We start from the raw sequence: 14,360 nt of genomic DNA, 5'->3' as shown, positions 1-14,360 counted from the left end.
TTGCGTACTACAGTAGGTCCCGAGGGCTCCTTTTTTCTTTTCAGAAACTGTTCCATAACCTCTTTCGGCAGTTAATGTATGGATGCCATTTGGAACATTGCTGGTTATTATGTTACTCACAGATATTTTATTGTACACAGAAATGAGTATTTATGGAAGTCTAAAGTCTCTGTTATGCAAAATCTTATAAAGAGAAAGCTGTTAAACTTTCACTTTTTTTCCTCCCTCTCTTTCCCTCGTCTAACACGTCAACTTGAATTGCTTCTTTTTCATTTAGTAGAAATTTTTAGCATATGGAAGAGAAAGCATATACACATTATGAAGTTGTAATTGGTAATCTGTAATTAATTGTAACTTCTATTTTCTAAAATAAGGACAAATTTGAAATTGTGGTACAAAATAATTCAGTAAACATTTGTGCCAAAATGTTCCTAAGATGTTCCTAAGCTTCTTTTCTTTTTAGTTGCATAGTATTCTGTCTTCAGACCATCAGAAAATTGCAATTTAGTTTTGCTCTGATAGTTAACTGATAATGATCTGATTTAAGTGATCTTTCAGTTTAAATGTGTTTAGTAGGAATTTGAATTAGTATATTTGTCCTAGTATAATTTGTCTTGGATTTCCTATAAAAATATATAGTTTAACTGTATATAATTCATAAATTAAATGTTTATTTATTTATTTTTGAGAGAGAGAGAGAGAGGGAGGGAAGGAGAACATAAGCAGGGAAGAGACACACACACACACACACACACAGAGAGAGAGAGAGAGAGAGAGAGAGAGAGAGAATCTGAAGCAGGCTCTAGGCTTTGAGCTGTCCGTGCAGAGCCCGACGTGGGGCTTGAACCCACGAACCGTGAGATCATGACCTGAATCAAAGTCAGATGCCCAACCAATTGAGCCACCCAGGTGCCCCTATAATCATGAATTAAATGAACACCAATTATGGACTAGTGTTGGAGGCTTTGGACAACCTACTTAACCTTCCGTGCTGTATTTAAATGGGGGTAATAGTCTCATAGCATTGTTAGGCAATGAGGATGAATTACTAAGCTATATAAGTAAGGTCAGAAATAAATTAATATATACATTGATTGCAACTGTCTAGCATAAAGTGAGCAAGTATAAATAACAGTATTACTGAAGAAAGGCTCAAAAATGTGACTGACACAGGCAGGTCACATAGCTATTCACCAGTTGAGCTAAGATTCCAGAAGCAGTCTTAATGCAGTGCAGCATGGTGGGTGTGTCTAAGTGTAATCCGCTCCCCAAAACAGACAAATAGGTTTTCCAAAAGTCTTATACTAGTCACAAGTAGGCTAGGATCCAAACTGCAGGTGTATCTGAATTTAAACCCTGATTTCCTCACACCTTGACAGGAATCTAAACTTGATGGTAGGAATCTAAACTTGTTTATTGGTAGATACTTCACCACCTTTATGAATAAGCTTTCTGTTTTCGGAATTATTTAGAAATGAAAGATGTTTTTGGAATAATTTAGAAAATGCAAACATGAGAATCAAATAAAAAATGGTCAACTTTCAATGCACACTTTGAGCTGTTTCTAGGAGTCTCTCTCGGGATTTAGACATTATTTCTTCAAACAAACACTGAGAAATATGTAACAGGTGTATTTTTTTTTTTTAGTGGACTTCAGCTGGCTGTTTAGGTAAGCTCATAAGCCCACCTCCCCTTCCCCTTTCTTTGAATATTTGGAATTCTATTAATTGGAAATTTCTGGCTGTTTTAGGGAGCACCTTCTGTGCAGTGCACTTTTCAGTCATTGCCATATCCTTTGTGCTGCCATTCAGTTTGTTTAACTCTGAGATTTGGGAATGTTTTTATTTCCGTTTTCCTCGAATATTTTGCTGTAATTGTTTCCTATTAGCTTGTTTTAAAAGATAGGTTACCGTTGGATCTTTAAATTGACTTCTTTTCATGGAGCTGGTTGTATGGTCCACCCCTGTCCTGCAGAAGTTGCCATTACCTATTGTTTAGTCGAATTTGAAACTGATAGGCCTAAATGGCTGTTATTACAAGTGTTCCACTCACTGTGCCATCTAGTAATATTGGATCGTAACAATATGTGCTTTAAAAAAAAAAAAAAGCTTTCTCTCTCTCTTTCTCTTTGTGCTGCTGGTGACTGTTCAAGACTTATAACATAGAACATGATCAGGCATGGAAAGTATAGTCGAGCTGCTATTAATATTTGTGTACAAATTACATGTAGTGGATTGAGATATTACACTGAAGGCTGCAGGATTGCGTACCTTGCTGCCCAGAGTGTTGCGAGGACAGAACGACGTACTGCTTCTTAGTGTTGTCAACGTACTACTGTGTTCAGGAACACATAGTGCTAGTCATTTCTCATAAGTAGACTTCAGATTCCTTACTTTAGAATTCTATTCCTCTACCTCTAATGCTCCTCTCATATTTGTCCTTTCCATTCTTCCTTTTTGTGAGCTCAGTGTTCCAGCTCAGCCTGGTGACTTTCAGGTGACTTTACCTGCTTTACACTTTGCTACTAGTTTATCGTAAGCTATAGTGCTACATCCTCCAACAATCCTTTGTCTTCCTAACTTTACATGAGGGAATCCTACCTTCCCTCTTTTTCTGGTTACCAAGTCATTCATGCTAATTTTAAGGCATTTTATCCGTGTGGTTTTATGCTACCTGAATCTTCCAGTCTTTAATGATGGAATATTTTGATGGAATAGTTTGAAAGTGTATATGCGTATTATTTCTACCCTAGAATCTCTTCACTGGGAACATCCAAGCCTGACTCATATTTACCATCTCCTTCTTGTTTTTAGCAAAGTACTTTGCTTACAGTAGCTTAGCAATTGCTTGACTGAATTCATTTGATGCTATAAATGGAAGTCTTGGGTGATTCGAAGACGTGCAATAAAGTGTATAGATATTAGTCATTCGATAAGTATTTGTTGAGTTTCTCCCCTAGATTAGGTAATGGAGATTTTGCATTCTTGTAAAATATGAAATGCTGGGTGACACAGGTGAGGGGATTTACACATATTTATGTACACATACGTCACAAATCATATGAGCCCTGTTAGAGCTCTCTTAGGGCTCTCATTCCCCTGTGTCACTCAGGATCTACTCTACTCCAGGCACTCTGTTGTTAGCAAGACAAATATGTGTTTCCCAGATGTGAGAGCTACATGTTGCCACGAGGGAGGGCTCTGGTGGACAACAAGTGGGTGCCAAGGCAGGAAGGTGTGAACAAAGTCTGAAAAGTAGCTCAAAATGTAGAAGGCATTAGATTCATGTTATGGAGATACAACTTGACGCTGGGAGAGATGGGAGTGACACAGCAGAGGTCTTCAAAGACAGAGGAGTGGTGACCCTGATTTGTGAGGGGAATAACTTTCAAAGCAGGGTGGAGGAAGCACCAGAGAGGAAGAAGCAACCCTCACAGGATAGCAGTTACGCTTTAACTGAAAATATATCTTTCTTGGACTTGGAATTCGGTGCTATCAGCTGCCATACTTTATGTAGAATACAAAGTCGTAGAGACAACTGGTCTCTTTGGTCATTTCTTGGCACCGAAAGAGTGTTTTGCCCCAGAGCCCTAATTCTTTAGTAGAGGAATTAGTATAATTAATACCAAAAGGAATACAATTTAATGCATGGTTTCTAAAATCAATAGACACAAAACCATTCTTTGAAGATGGAGTTCAGGTCAACTGGAACTGCATCTGTGTGATAATATTGCAACTCTGTATGCTGTTTGGGGAGAAATACAAACATGATTTTAACATAAACTTCCTTTGCTCTAATGCTGTCAAAAGAGGCTTTCCTTGATGTTAAGCTCTGATCTCAAATGAAGTCATGCCTTGGAGGCTATCTTGAGGCTGAACGCTTAAAGCATCTTCACTCATCAAATCTATGGAATCCCATTTTTACCTCTATCATTGCCTGAACTCATGTTCCAGCTATAAGCTGATTTGTATCTCAGACCTTATCCAGAAGTATTTTTATTTATTTATTTTTTTATTTTGCCACATATTATTAAAGTGCTTTCAATGATTTCTGTTTCCTCTTTGTGTTTTATGGTTAAAAAAAAAAGAATTAATACCACAAATACAGATATGATTTTCACTGCCCTGTAGTTTCTAGGATTTGCTGTTTCCTTTGGAAAAAAAATAAAGTAAAATAACTCATAAGATTTCATTTGTAGTAAGACAGTTCTGACAGTTCTGTGGCAGTGAAATTTTAAGGATCATCAATATTGAAGGGCACAGGCGGTGGAGTTGCTCCTTTTTTTTTTTTTTCTCTCTCTTTCTTTTTTCACCTTTAATTCCAATTAAACAATATTCTATTAGACTAGATGCTTTCTGCCTGGGTGTTTTCTGTCTGATCTTTGGCTGGCAATCAAGGAAATTCAGCTTCTGTCTGTTAGAGCTGAAAGGGCTTATAGCATGCCAGGGGCTGTCTAGTGTTTCAAGCATTTAGAACCCCTGGTCTATGAATAATGATCAATGTGTGGTGCTTATATTGTTAAATCTTTCAAGAAAAATGTCTTGCAAAGTTATTCTCTGGTGCTGAAGCCACTCATACTCTCCACATAATGCGGAGGTTGCATATCCCGTATCTATGCAAAGCGTTTAACCCACGATTCTATATATAAATATCCACACTCATAATGCACAATTTTCAAAATACCTGCTTTATGCTTCACCATGAAATGTCTGTAAAATCCTGTATAAATCATATTCAGTATGTGTTATCGTCTAATTTTTATAAGAGATTGTATTTTTGTTTGAAATTTTTATTGTTTTTGATAGGTTTCAGAAGGAATGCCATCATGCCTTTAATGCTGCTGTTACCTATGGTGTGACAATTTAAAATTTTCCAGCTAATATTATTATGAAAGGGTACAGCCTCGGATATAACATATTGCCAGAATATCACATCATTGGATATAATTTAGGATTTTCTCAATGTTTGGCTTGCAAATTCAGAATATAACTTTTATTGATACCGATAAGTAACATATATCAAGAATACTGATGTCTGCGTTGAGTCATGTACTGACATGCTGACGCATTAACCAAAGGAGTATAAAGGTATAAAAGTGCTAGATTATTTTGGATGTGCACTCTATCTATCATCTATCTATCTATCCATATAAAGTATTTTGAAATATATATTTTCATATACCTTCCATATATTCAATATATATACATATACATATAATTATATAAAATATATAATTCAGAATATATTTTTGTATTCTGAAGATCATCAGAGGGAACCAATTACTTGGTAATGACTATGGAATACATGCTTTAGCCCAGACACTGTGCTTGAGGCGAGGGATGTAAATATGGGAAAGAAACCAATTTTGCTCTCAACAAACCAAGACAGCCAGATGTGTTATAAAGGCTATAGGAAGACAGAGATAAAGAAAGAAAGTGAAGACATTTGGGAAATGCTTAATGAAACAAGAAACTTTTTAGTTGGCCCTTGTAACAAATTAAGTCCACTTACACTTAGGAAGGAAGAAAGACATTTCAGCTGGAGAAGAAATTATGAGCAAAGTAACGAAAGTCTCAAATTTCGTTGCATACTTGGTAAAAGTTGCGTAATCCAGCGTGGTTAGAGTGTAGGAAATATGGGATGAGCGACTCAATATGAACTGGAAAGAGCAAGTAAATTCAGCTCCAGAAGAGCCTTGAATTTTATGTCTAGCAACTTGGGTTTATTCTGTAAGTATTTGAAAGTCACTGAAAGCTTTGAAGCAAGGGTATAACTCAGTAAGTGTTTAAAATGATGGCTCCATTGGTGAAATGGAGGGCAGTTGACAGTAAAAGTGCTGGAGAAAAAGAGACTTGTCAGGGGACAAGTACAGTCTGATAAAGCCTTATCGTGTGATTCTGACGCATGATGTGGAGACAGATAACGATGTGTATGGCGAAAACGATGTAAAATATACATGATTGGAGGCTGGAGGAGAAAGGAGAAGACCAATAGACTCGGAAAAGAAGCTAATTTCAGAATTTAATTTTGAACATTTTAATTAAAATATTACACAGATTAGCTCATTTAATACTAATAACACAATTTGTTTTCAAGCTATATAAACCAAATTTATAACTTAATATTTTAAACCAAAGATAGCTTTGGGAGCCTTGAGGTAGGGCTTGAGAGAGGCTAGTGGTGAAAGAAGGAACATGGTCAGGAAAAAGAAAAGTCTATTCCAGCTCCAGACGGTAGGGGTAAATTCAGGGATTAGTAGGAATTGGTCAACTCTCCTTCAGATACAACTCCTGAAATGTCTTAAATCCACTTATGTTAAAATGTATTTCATCACTGTGCTCACTGGTCAAACTCCATTGGGATGCCAAAATGTCCTTTGGGGGCGGCTTGTCAACCTTTTGGTTAAGGAAAGGCAACACACTTTGAATAACAGACTTACCAGACTGAATTCAGTGGATGAAAAGTAATTTGCTCAAAGGAAACTTGGCTGTCCTTAAAAGTGACCCAGGCCATAAATAAATAAATAAGACCCATGCACCCCCAATTTAAATGTAAGAGAGCTAAGTCTTAGAGAAGTTAAATAGCTGCCCCAGTTTAAGCAATTCGTAGGTGCACGAGTGGATATTAAAGCCCAATTCCCAGAATTCAGATCAACAAAATTAAAGAGTGACGAAAGACTGCTTTACGTCACGTTTCTAATAGATTCATCAGCATGGTGGCCAGGTAAGAGTACATCAGGTTTCATGGAGAGAGTTTTAAGTAAGCGGAACCATTGAATGCCATGCACTCTGCCATGAATTTTGCAGGAGAGGAAAGGAAACAGCAATTTGGTGATGGAAGAAATGAGGAAAGATCTTTTTTTACAATATAAGGAAATTCAGGTAGGTTCATAGGGTGAAAGAAAGAGGTTGAACAGAAACGGGAAAGGACATTGATGAAATAAAATCTTGTCAGAGGCAGGAAGGAGTGGAATCAAAAGGTCAAATGGATAAAATAATGAGGATTCTTCCAAGTTGCAAAATGAAGTTCCAGTGAGCTTCTGTGCCTCTGGGAGCTCAACACTTCCGTTCTCAGCTTTATTCACTAAACCAAAACCACTAGGACACCCCCCCCCTTTTTTTTTTGTCACTCAAATACCCCTTTCAAGGATTCCCCTTTTCAAAGCCTGTGAATGCGAAGTTAGCCTTTTGAAATGTAATCTGAAACCACACATGCTATATATCTGGATTCCAGTTGCTTATTTAAAAATTTGATGAAGCGAAGTGTTCTGACTAAATATGTACTATGTTCCTAGACCTAACCCAGCGCATATCGTCACAGTCTTTATCTATTTGTAAAAAAGGCAACTTGGTGATTCTTGGAACACTTTCAAAATCCCAATCTGCGAGAGGCTTTCTGATCTTAAATATTTTGTAAATTCCAAAGCGAGACCCTTAATTCGAGCCCAAATTTTTGGAGACTTTCAAGCAAGAGAGGTCTCAACCCTGGTTCTTTTTTTTTTTTTTTCTTTTTTTTTTCTTTTTTTCCTGAAGGGACAAAAACAGGTGCAGTGACAGTAGACTCTCTGGGGAGCATACAATGACATGGGCGGTTGCTTTTCTCAGCTGGTGTAGGAGGGAGAGGTGGGCAGGCATGTAGGCACGTCTCTGTGTTGGGATCTGCAGACGATGAGTGAGTTCCAAACATGTACAAAGGCTGTGGGATGGATAGAAGAGATGCCAATACCGACTACATAAACAAATACATTGGGAAGGAGTTAAATGCAATCATCAAGCATTGATTATATAGAGAGAGTATAATTGATCGATTCCAAATGTCACAAAAAGTCACTATAAATTGTTATTTCCTGGTCTAAAATATTCAGTAGGTTTTTTGTTTTGTTTTGTTTTGTTTTTACAGATTTGTTATGATGTTTGGATAATGACTGTGCTCCTTTCATGACAAGTAAAGCAGGCAACTTTTTCAGGGCATCCTGTTGGAATCTCCCTCTCATTCTTCTTCTTTTTTTTCCGCCTTCAGGATAACTTAGGTGCAATTCCTAAAACAACACCATTTGGCTGATTTCCATCTGGCATCCTTCCCCTCTTATTTTCACTGAAAAGTGTGGAGACTGGTTTTTAATGCTATTTCTGAATAAATTCAGGCTTTCAGTTCAACACCCACCCCCCCCACCCTGTTTCTCATAAAAGCAATTAGTTACCTCTTTTTGTGGGAAAAATAAACATAACTCTGGACTTGGGGTAGAATCAGATACAAACAAATTGTAGAAATATGGGCTCACTAATTTCTAGTCCTCTTTGGTAGGCTGTGGAGTCCAAATGTGTCATGTGAAAAGTTCCGTCTGTGCAGAAGAATTGACTGTTTTACACACAGATAATTAGAAAATTGTCAAGACATATGTTGTTTTTTACAAACGTTTTTGTATTTATTGTTTTGCAGATGATACCAAAAAATTATCATGGTGCTGAATTCTGCAAAACCTCTTGACTTAGAGGTTTCATCAATGACTAATTGCTACTATTTGTAACCACTTTAAAAGCAAATAAAGCGCCCATCTGGTAATTCTATTAATGGTTTCTATATTAAAATGGCTATTGGTCCCCAAAAAGAAAATATGCAATTATGAAATATTCATAGTTGACTCACTATTGAAAAGCTTACAAATGGATCTGCAAAAACAGAGTTTATCATTTCTTTTCTCTTTCTCTGTTAAGCCTCTAATCTTTTAAGAAATTAGGTCGCATTAATGATATGACTACATAGACTCAACAAAACGGAAAATTAAAGGAATTATCTAAATAAATTAAGATAAAAAAAGTTCAGAATTAATGATTTGGGTAGCAGTATCAGCTACTCTCCAGCCCCTAATTCTCTGTGTTTTCCACTGTAGAACTCATAGGCCTTGAAAACTCCACTGAAAAGAGGGGGACAGAAATGCTAGTTCTGATCCTGTTAATTTGTAACTCTGACCTGGAGGGAAACTCTGCACTTCTCTGAGACTTTGTTTTTGTGGTGGTCAAGTGGGAGCCATTTCTCTGCTCATCTTCATTTATTTTTATTTTTTAACTAAAACAATTGACAATTTTATTTTCACATTTCACAATAAAAATGAGAATTGCTTTTGTGTGTGTGCTTGTGTGTGTGTGTATGTGTGTGCTTGTGTGTCCTACTAACTCCTCTGCAGAAATGATTCCCTATTTGATAGGAAGGGGCAGCCAGTCTTCCTTGTCATGCTGTTACAAAACAACCGAAGTCACAGCACCATGATCTCCTGTTGAAGTAGACCAAGTAAGATAAAATGGGTATAAAGAGATTCTTGTGTCTCTTATCTATTGGTTGAGTCATTCCTGGCCAAGTGGGAACCATAATGGGAACAAGCAGGAAGTCTCATCAGCGGGGGCCCAGGCCTCATTGGCATGCGGCCTCCCATAGGCAGCCTCATCCCAACAGCAGGTCTCACTGGCATCATCCCAGGAAGAAGAGGGCCCATCATTGGCATCATGGCACCCTTATGGGGTGCTCGCATCATACCAGGGTGAGGAGGACCTGGAGACTGGGGGGAGGCAGGATCGTTGCCCCTGCAGGAGGAGGCGCAGAATGGAGTAGGAGGTATCCTTCCTCGTTGAAATGCAGCGGTGGTTGTTACTTCTACCCGTTTCTTTTGTGTTTCCTACCACCGCGATGTGTCTTTTTCACGGAGGGAGAGTCACGGGTGAGGTATGTGTCGCAGGAGTCGCCATGACGCTCAGGCAGTCTGCTCTGAAGGCTGTGGGCCACTTGGTTCCAGGCGCCGCCCGGAAATGACCTCCCTGCTGGTCTTTAGTGCTGGTAGGAGGAACTGAAGGAATGAAAACTGTGAACATGTTTGGTCAAAGTTGGTCCCTTGCAGGAGGCAGAGATAGTACCCGCAGGCTTCTGAAATAGGACAATCGTCATCGTCCACTTAGACTGAAACATCTTATCACTGAGGAGGGAGACTAGTAGAATTTCTTCAGCTCTGCTTCATTCTGGCCTTTGGCCCCTTGGAGGTGTGTGAGTATTCGCTAACTTCACCCCTCCTGTTGTATGGGGTGTTCTCCTGCTTTTGCGTCTGCCTTTGATCCCCCCTCCACCCCTGCCCCCTCCATAGAGGCAAAGAGGAGGGCTGGACTCACATCATATATGACACATCCCTTTCCCCTGGCCCCAGCGTTCTAGCACCTTTTCTGATTTTGTGATGCTATCTCACCCCTGTTTGCCTTTTGCCTGCCTCAAATGCAAATTCTCTTTTTCTTCCAGCTACATTGTCACTGTTCTTCAACATGTAGCTCAAGCGTGTATGGTAGGATTATAGGTGACTTAATTTTTTTTTTTTTTCTATTTTATACGTGGCTTTTTTAGTTCTCTTTTCATGATTTTATTAACAGAAATCTCAAGTTCCTCACTTGCAACCTGAATCAGAGTTAGGAACCCTCATGTGTTTTTCTGGCACAAATGTTTACTTCTCTTAATACTTATCTAAATGTAATATAATGGACTGTTTGTCTCACTAGACTGAGATCTTTGGTAACATATAGTTCTTCGTATCTGGTACAATATCTGTAAGAAACATTTCTTACATGTCAGTTGAATGGATGAGTATACAAATAGTTTATGTAGGTAGTTTATTTTAATGTAGTAAGTAGAGATAGGACAATATTAAATAGCTAATAATTAACTGGATCTGTTTTTACTATAATATCTTACATACAAGTTCTTAGTTTATTTTTGTACTTTTATACTCATTAAAAATAAAATATAACAAGGAATTGTATTGGTATAATGAATAAATAAATGTGTAATGAATAATTGGTGCAAGCCTTTGTAAATTATAATTTTTAAGACAACTGCTCATTTTCTCATTTATTTTTTGATTTTCATTCTGAGACTTGTGGCCAACCCTTAGCAGTCAAGGTAAAGGCACTGTGATAATATAAGGATGCGACTCATAAAATCCAATGGTGATTCTTGGTAATGGATTACAACTAGGGTTAATTTCCAGTGATTTGGCCATTCCGAGCATCAAACCTGAGGATGGGACAGCTGAATATATTTGAATGACAAATATTTGAATGAAGCTTCACGCATTTCTCTCCTTGGGCAGGATGCTGTCCCCTCTCCTTGAAAAAATGTTTCACACTGGCCGTCAGTAGCATCTGGTACGCATTGGCAAAGATAAGCACCAATTTCATTCAGTTTGAATCAAAAGATATTTACTATATACCAAGGAATGTATGAGTCCGTGGATATACAAAAGTGCATAAGACCTTGCCTTATTCTTTGAAAGAAATCACAAGTTTTAGAGAGGTAAAACATAATCAATTACCTACTAAGGAAAGGCGAAATCTTGATCAGTGACATTCAACAAACATTTCTTCGGGGCTGCTTTTGCACTGAGCTGAGTATTAATAAAGTGCTTTGGGGAATAACTAGGTATAAAATCTTTAACTCTGGCATTGGAGCGCTATGGGGGGCACTAAGGTAGATTTGTCTTTCCTTGGGCATGGTAGGTACAATACTTTGGCCCCAAAATACTCTTAGGAACCAATGACAAAGTCTTAACTTCTTTTAAAATCAGATGCAACAAGGACCTTTTAGGTCAAATAAAATGTTTTAGTGTGTAATATTAATGTCTTCATCTTTTTCCAGGGGTCATAACATATAATTTGTAAGATTTTCTAATAATGAAAGTGCTACACAAAGGCAAAAGAACGTAGGGTCCATGAAAGTCACACTGTGGCTCTCTGTGGAAGCAAGTGGAAGTCAGAAGGGCGTCAGGAGATGATCCAGAGCACCTGAAATGGGCCTTGAAATAACAGCATCATTTCACTAGGTAGAGGGCAGGAGAAATATTAGACAAAGCCAAGGCCCAGACTAGTGCACGTGGAGTGAGAGAATTCAGAGGTGCATAAATCATGGTCCCCAAATTTAAAGTTTTCAGTTCAGGGGACAGAAGTAAGTATATGCAAAGGACAAGTGACATACGAGGACATATATGCTTATTTCAAGAATGGAGAATGAGACACCTGCTCTTGAATCTAAGATTCCTAAGCATTAAAGCTTTACAACTAGACGGTTTAACAAATACAACTGTTTTAAGCATCTAGCATTGTAAAATTCTCCATTTTCTGGTATGTGACATCTCTTTGGGAGTAGGGTGGGTGACAGTATGGTTTGGAGACTGTCTTCAAGCCCTTTTGTTTTATTATTCTTTCTATACATTTTGGAAATATTGCCAACAATATAGCATCTCAAAATTACATTTAAAATAATGGAATCATTTTTCCCTCAGAAATTCACTTAGGATTACTTGAATACTCTAGTCAAAATATGAATTCTTCTGTACATTGTACAAAAATGTTTGCTAATAAGTCAATAAAATTTCTTTTTAGGACAAATTCAAAATCCAAACTGGATAAGTGAGTCGTATTATAGTTCATACTGGTGAATTCTGTTAAACTATTTTCAAAATTTTAGAGCATAAAGTAAAATTTCAGTCTAGCATATACTATCATTTTTATTCTGTTCTAGCTTTAATCACTTCCTTGAAGGGTATACCCCCCCCCGCCTTTTTTAAGTTTTATTTATTTATTTTGAGAAGGCAAGGAGGGGCAGAGAGAGAATCTCAGCCCAGAGCCTGACACGGGGCTTGAACTCATGAGTCGGTTAGATTATTGCCGAGCCGAAAGCAAGAATTGGCCGCTTAACTGACTTAACACCCAGGCACCCCTCCCTTTATTTTCTAAAACTGTTTCTCAGTACTCTCTTTTCTTTCCCCTCTCATATAATGAAGGGAAAACATTATTCATCTAATTTATTTTGAGACAATAACATTAAGGCTACTTACATTTTTCTTCTTATTATAAAAGCGGTAGTGAATAGTAGGTGAGCTGCTGAATTTAATTTTTCAACTAAGTAAACATGCACATATTAAATTCTCTAACTGTCATAAATATAATCAGGCCTTTAATTAGAAAATGAAGGAAATATAATTCTAAGCATTATGAAGATATATTGGGTTTCTGGTGGTTAACATATCTAAGATGAGGTAACTCAATCAGAATACCATAGTCTAGCTCTATCCTGAATAACACTTTTACTGATCTGTCATCCTGAACATGTAGGAGAGGCAAAAAAAGGCTGTGCCATCTTTCTGGTAGGTGATGGCATCATCTTCAAACATAAGGGATACTAACCTCTCCTGTGAAAAATTAGTTGGACTGTCAGCTATTGAAATGATGTTTTTAAATATGGAGAAAAATCCAGTTCTTAAAACAATTTTTTTCAGTTGTTGCATATTTATTTGCAACTCTGAAATTTTTAAAAGGGAGGCAGACCGAGGCATGAGTAAAAAGTGAACTATTCGTTTTGGAATGTTACTTACCGAGTAAGTTTGCAAGAATTCCATCAGTCTTTGGATCTCTCCAAATAAACGTCACTTGGTCACTCAAGAAAATATGCTAGGGGCGCTGGGTGGCTCAGTCGGTTAAGCAGCAGACTTCGCCTCAGGTCATGATCTCACAGTTCCTGGGTTCAAGCCCTGCATCGGGCTCTGTGCTGACAGCTCAGAGCCTGGAACCTACTTCGGATTCTGTGTCTCCCTCTCTTCCCCTCCCCCTCTCACCCTGTGTCTCTCTCTCAAAAATAATAAACGTTAAAAAATCTTTAAAAGAAAGTATGCTAAGGACAGCGAGTGGAGGGCTGTATGAGGTGCCGTCCCTGTCTTCAGGGAGTTTATAGAGGAACTAGGAACACAGTGGAAAAGTACGATATGACTAGTATCCATCCTAGAGTGTAGAGAAGAGACACTGAACTCACGTGTACCGTCATGAAGTCAATTTCACCTTGCTTACATTTCGTTTTAATGAATCGGGTAAATTTTTCAAACTCATATACCTATATTTACATATATATCTATAATATATTTATTATTTATTACTACACATATTACACATATAACATATTTATATTATATTTACTTATATTAAATATGTAACACATACACATTTATATATAAAAGAGGACAGCAGATGCCATTTGAAATATACTTTGAAAAGTTTTTTCACTAGGCTTTTCCAAATTTTTCTGTAAGATTTAATTTCATACAAAATTCACAGTAAAAATTTCATTCATCATATCAATTGTTGACTCACTTAGTTATGATTTCCTTTAGTTTATTGGACTCTTCGGTGAATTGCTTTGAAACTGTATGAAATACAGTATTCACTCTGTTTTATTTATCCTTTCTTCTCTGAACATCATTATTAGTTGTACTTTTACCTTGTTCTGGCCTACAAATATTATTTCCTTTACCTACTTGATTTTCTTTTTATATGAGGAAG

The 14,360-nt window shown here is 37.4% G+C and overlaps 1 protein-coding gene and 1 pseudogene across 3 annotated transcripts in view; one reads left to right on the top strand and one right to left on the bottom strand.

The window, feature by feature from the left end:
- The window catches only part of PCDH7 (protocadherin 7), a 422,491-nt gene that overhangs the window by 72,217 nt on the left and 335,914 nt on the right, over positions 1 to 14,360 (top strand). The window lies entirely within an intron of this gene.
- Positions 9,229 to 9,936, bottom strand: LOC115511684 (annotated as a pseudogene).

The sequence above is a fragment of the Lynx canadensis genome, chromosome B1 (genome assembly GCF_007474595.2).
Source record: "Lynx canadensis isolate LIC74 chromosome B1, mLynCan4.pri.v2, whole genome shotgun sequence".
Lineage (NCBI taxonomy): Eukaryota > Metazoa > Chordata > Mammalia > Carnivora > Felidae > Lynx > Lynx canadensis.
Note: the sequence above shows the minus strand (reverse complement) of the source record. Positions and strands in the feature narration are given on the sequence as shown.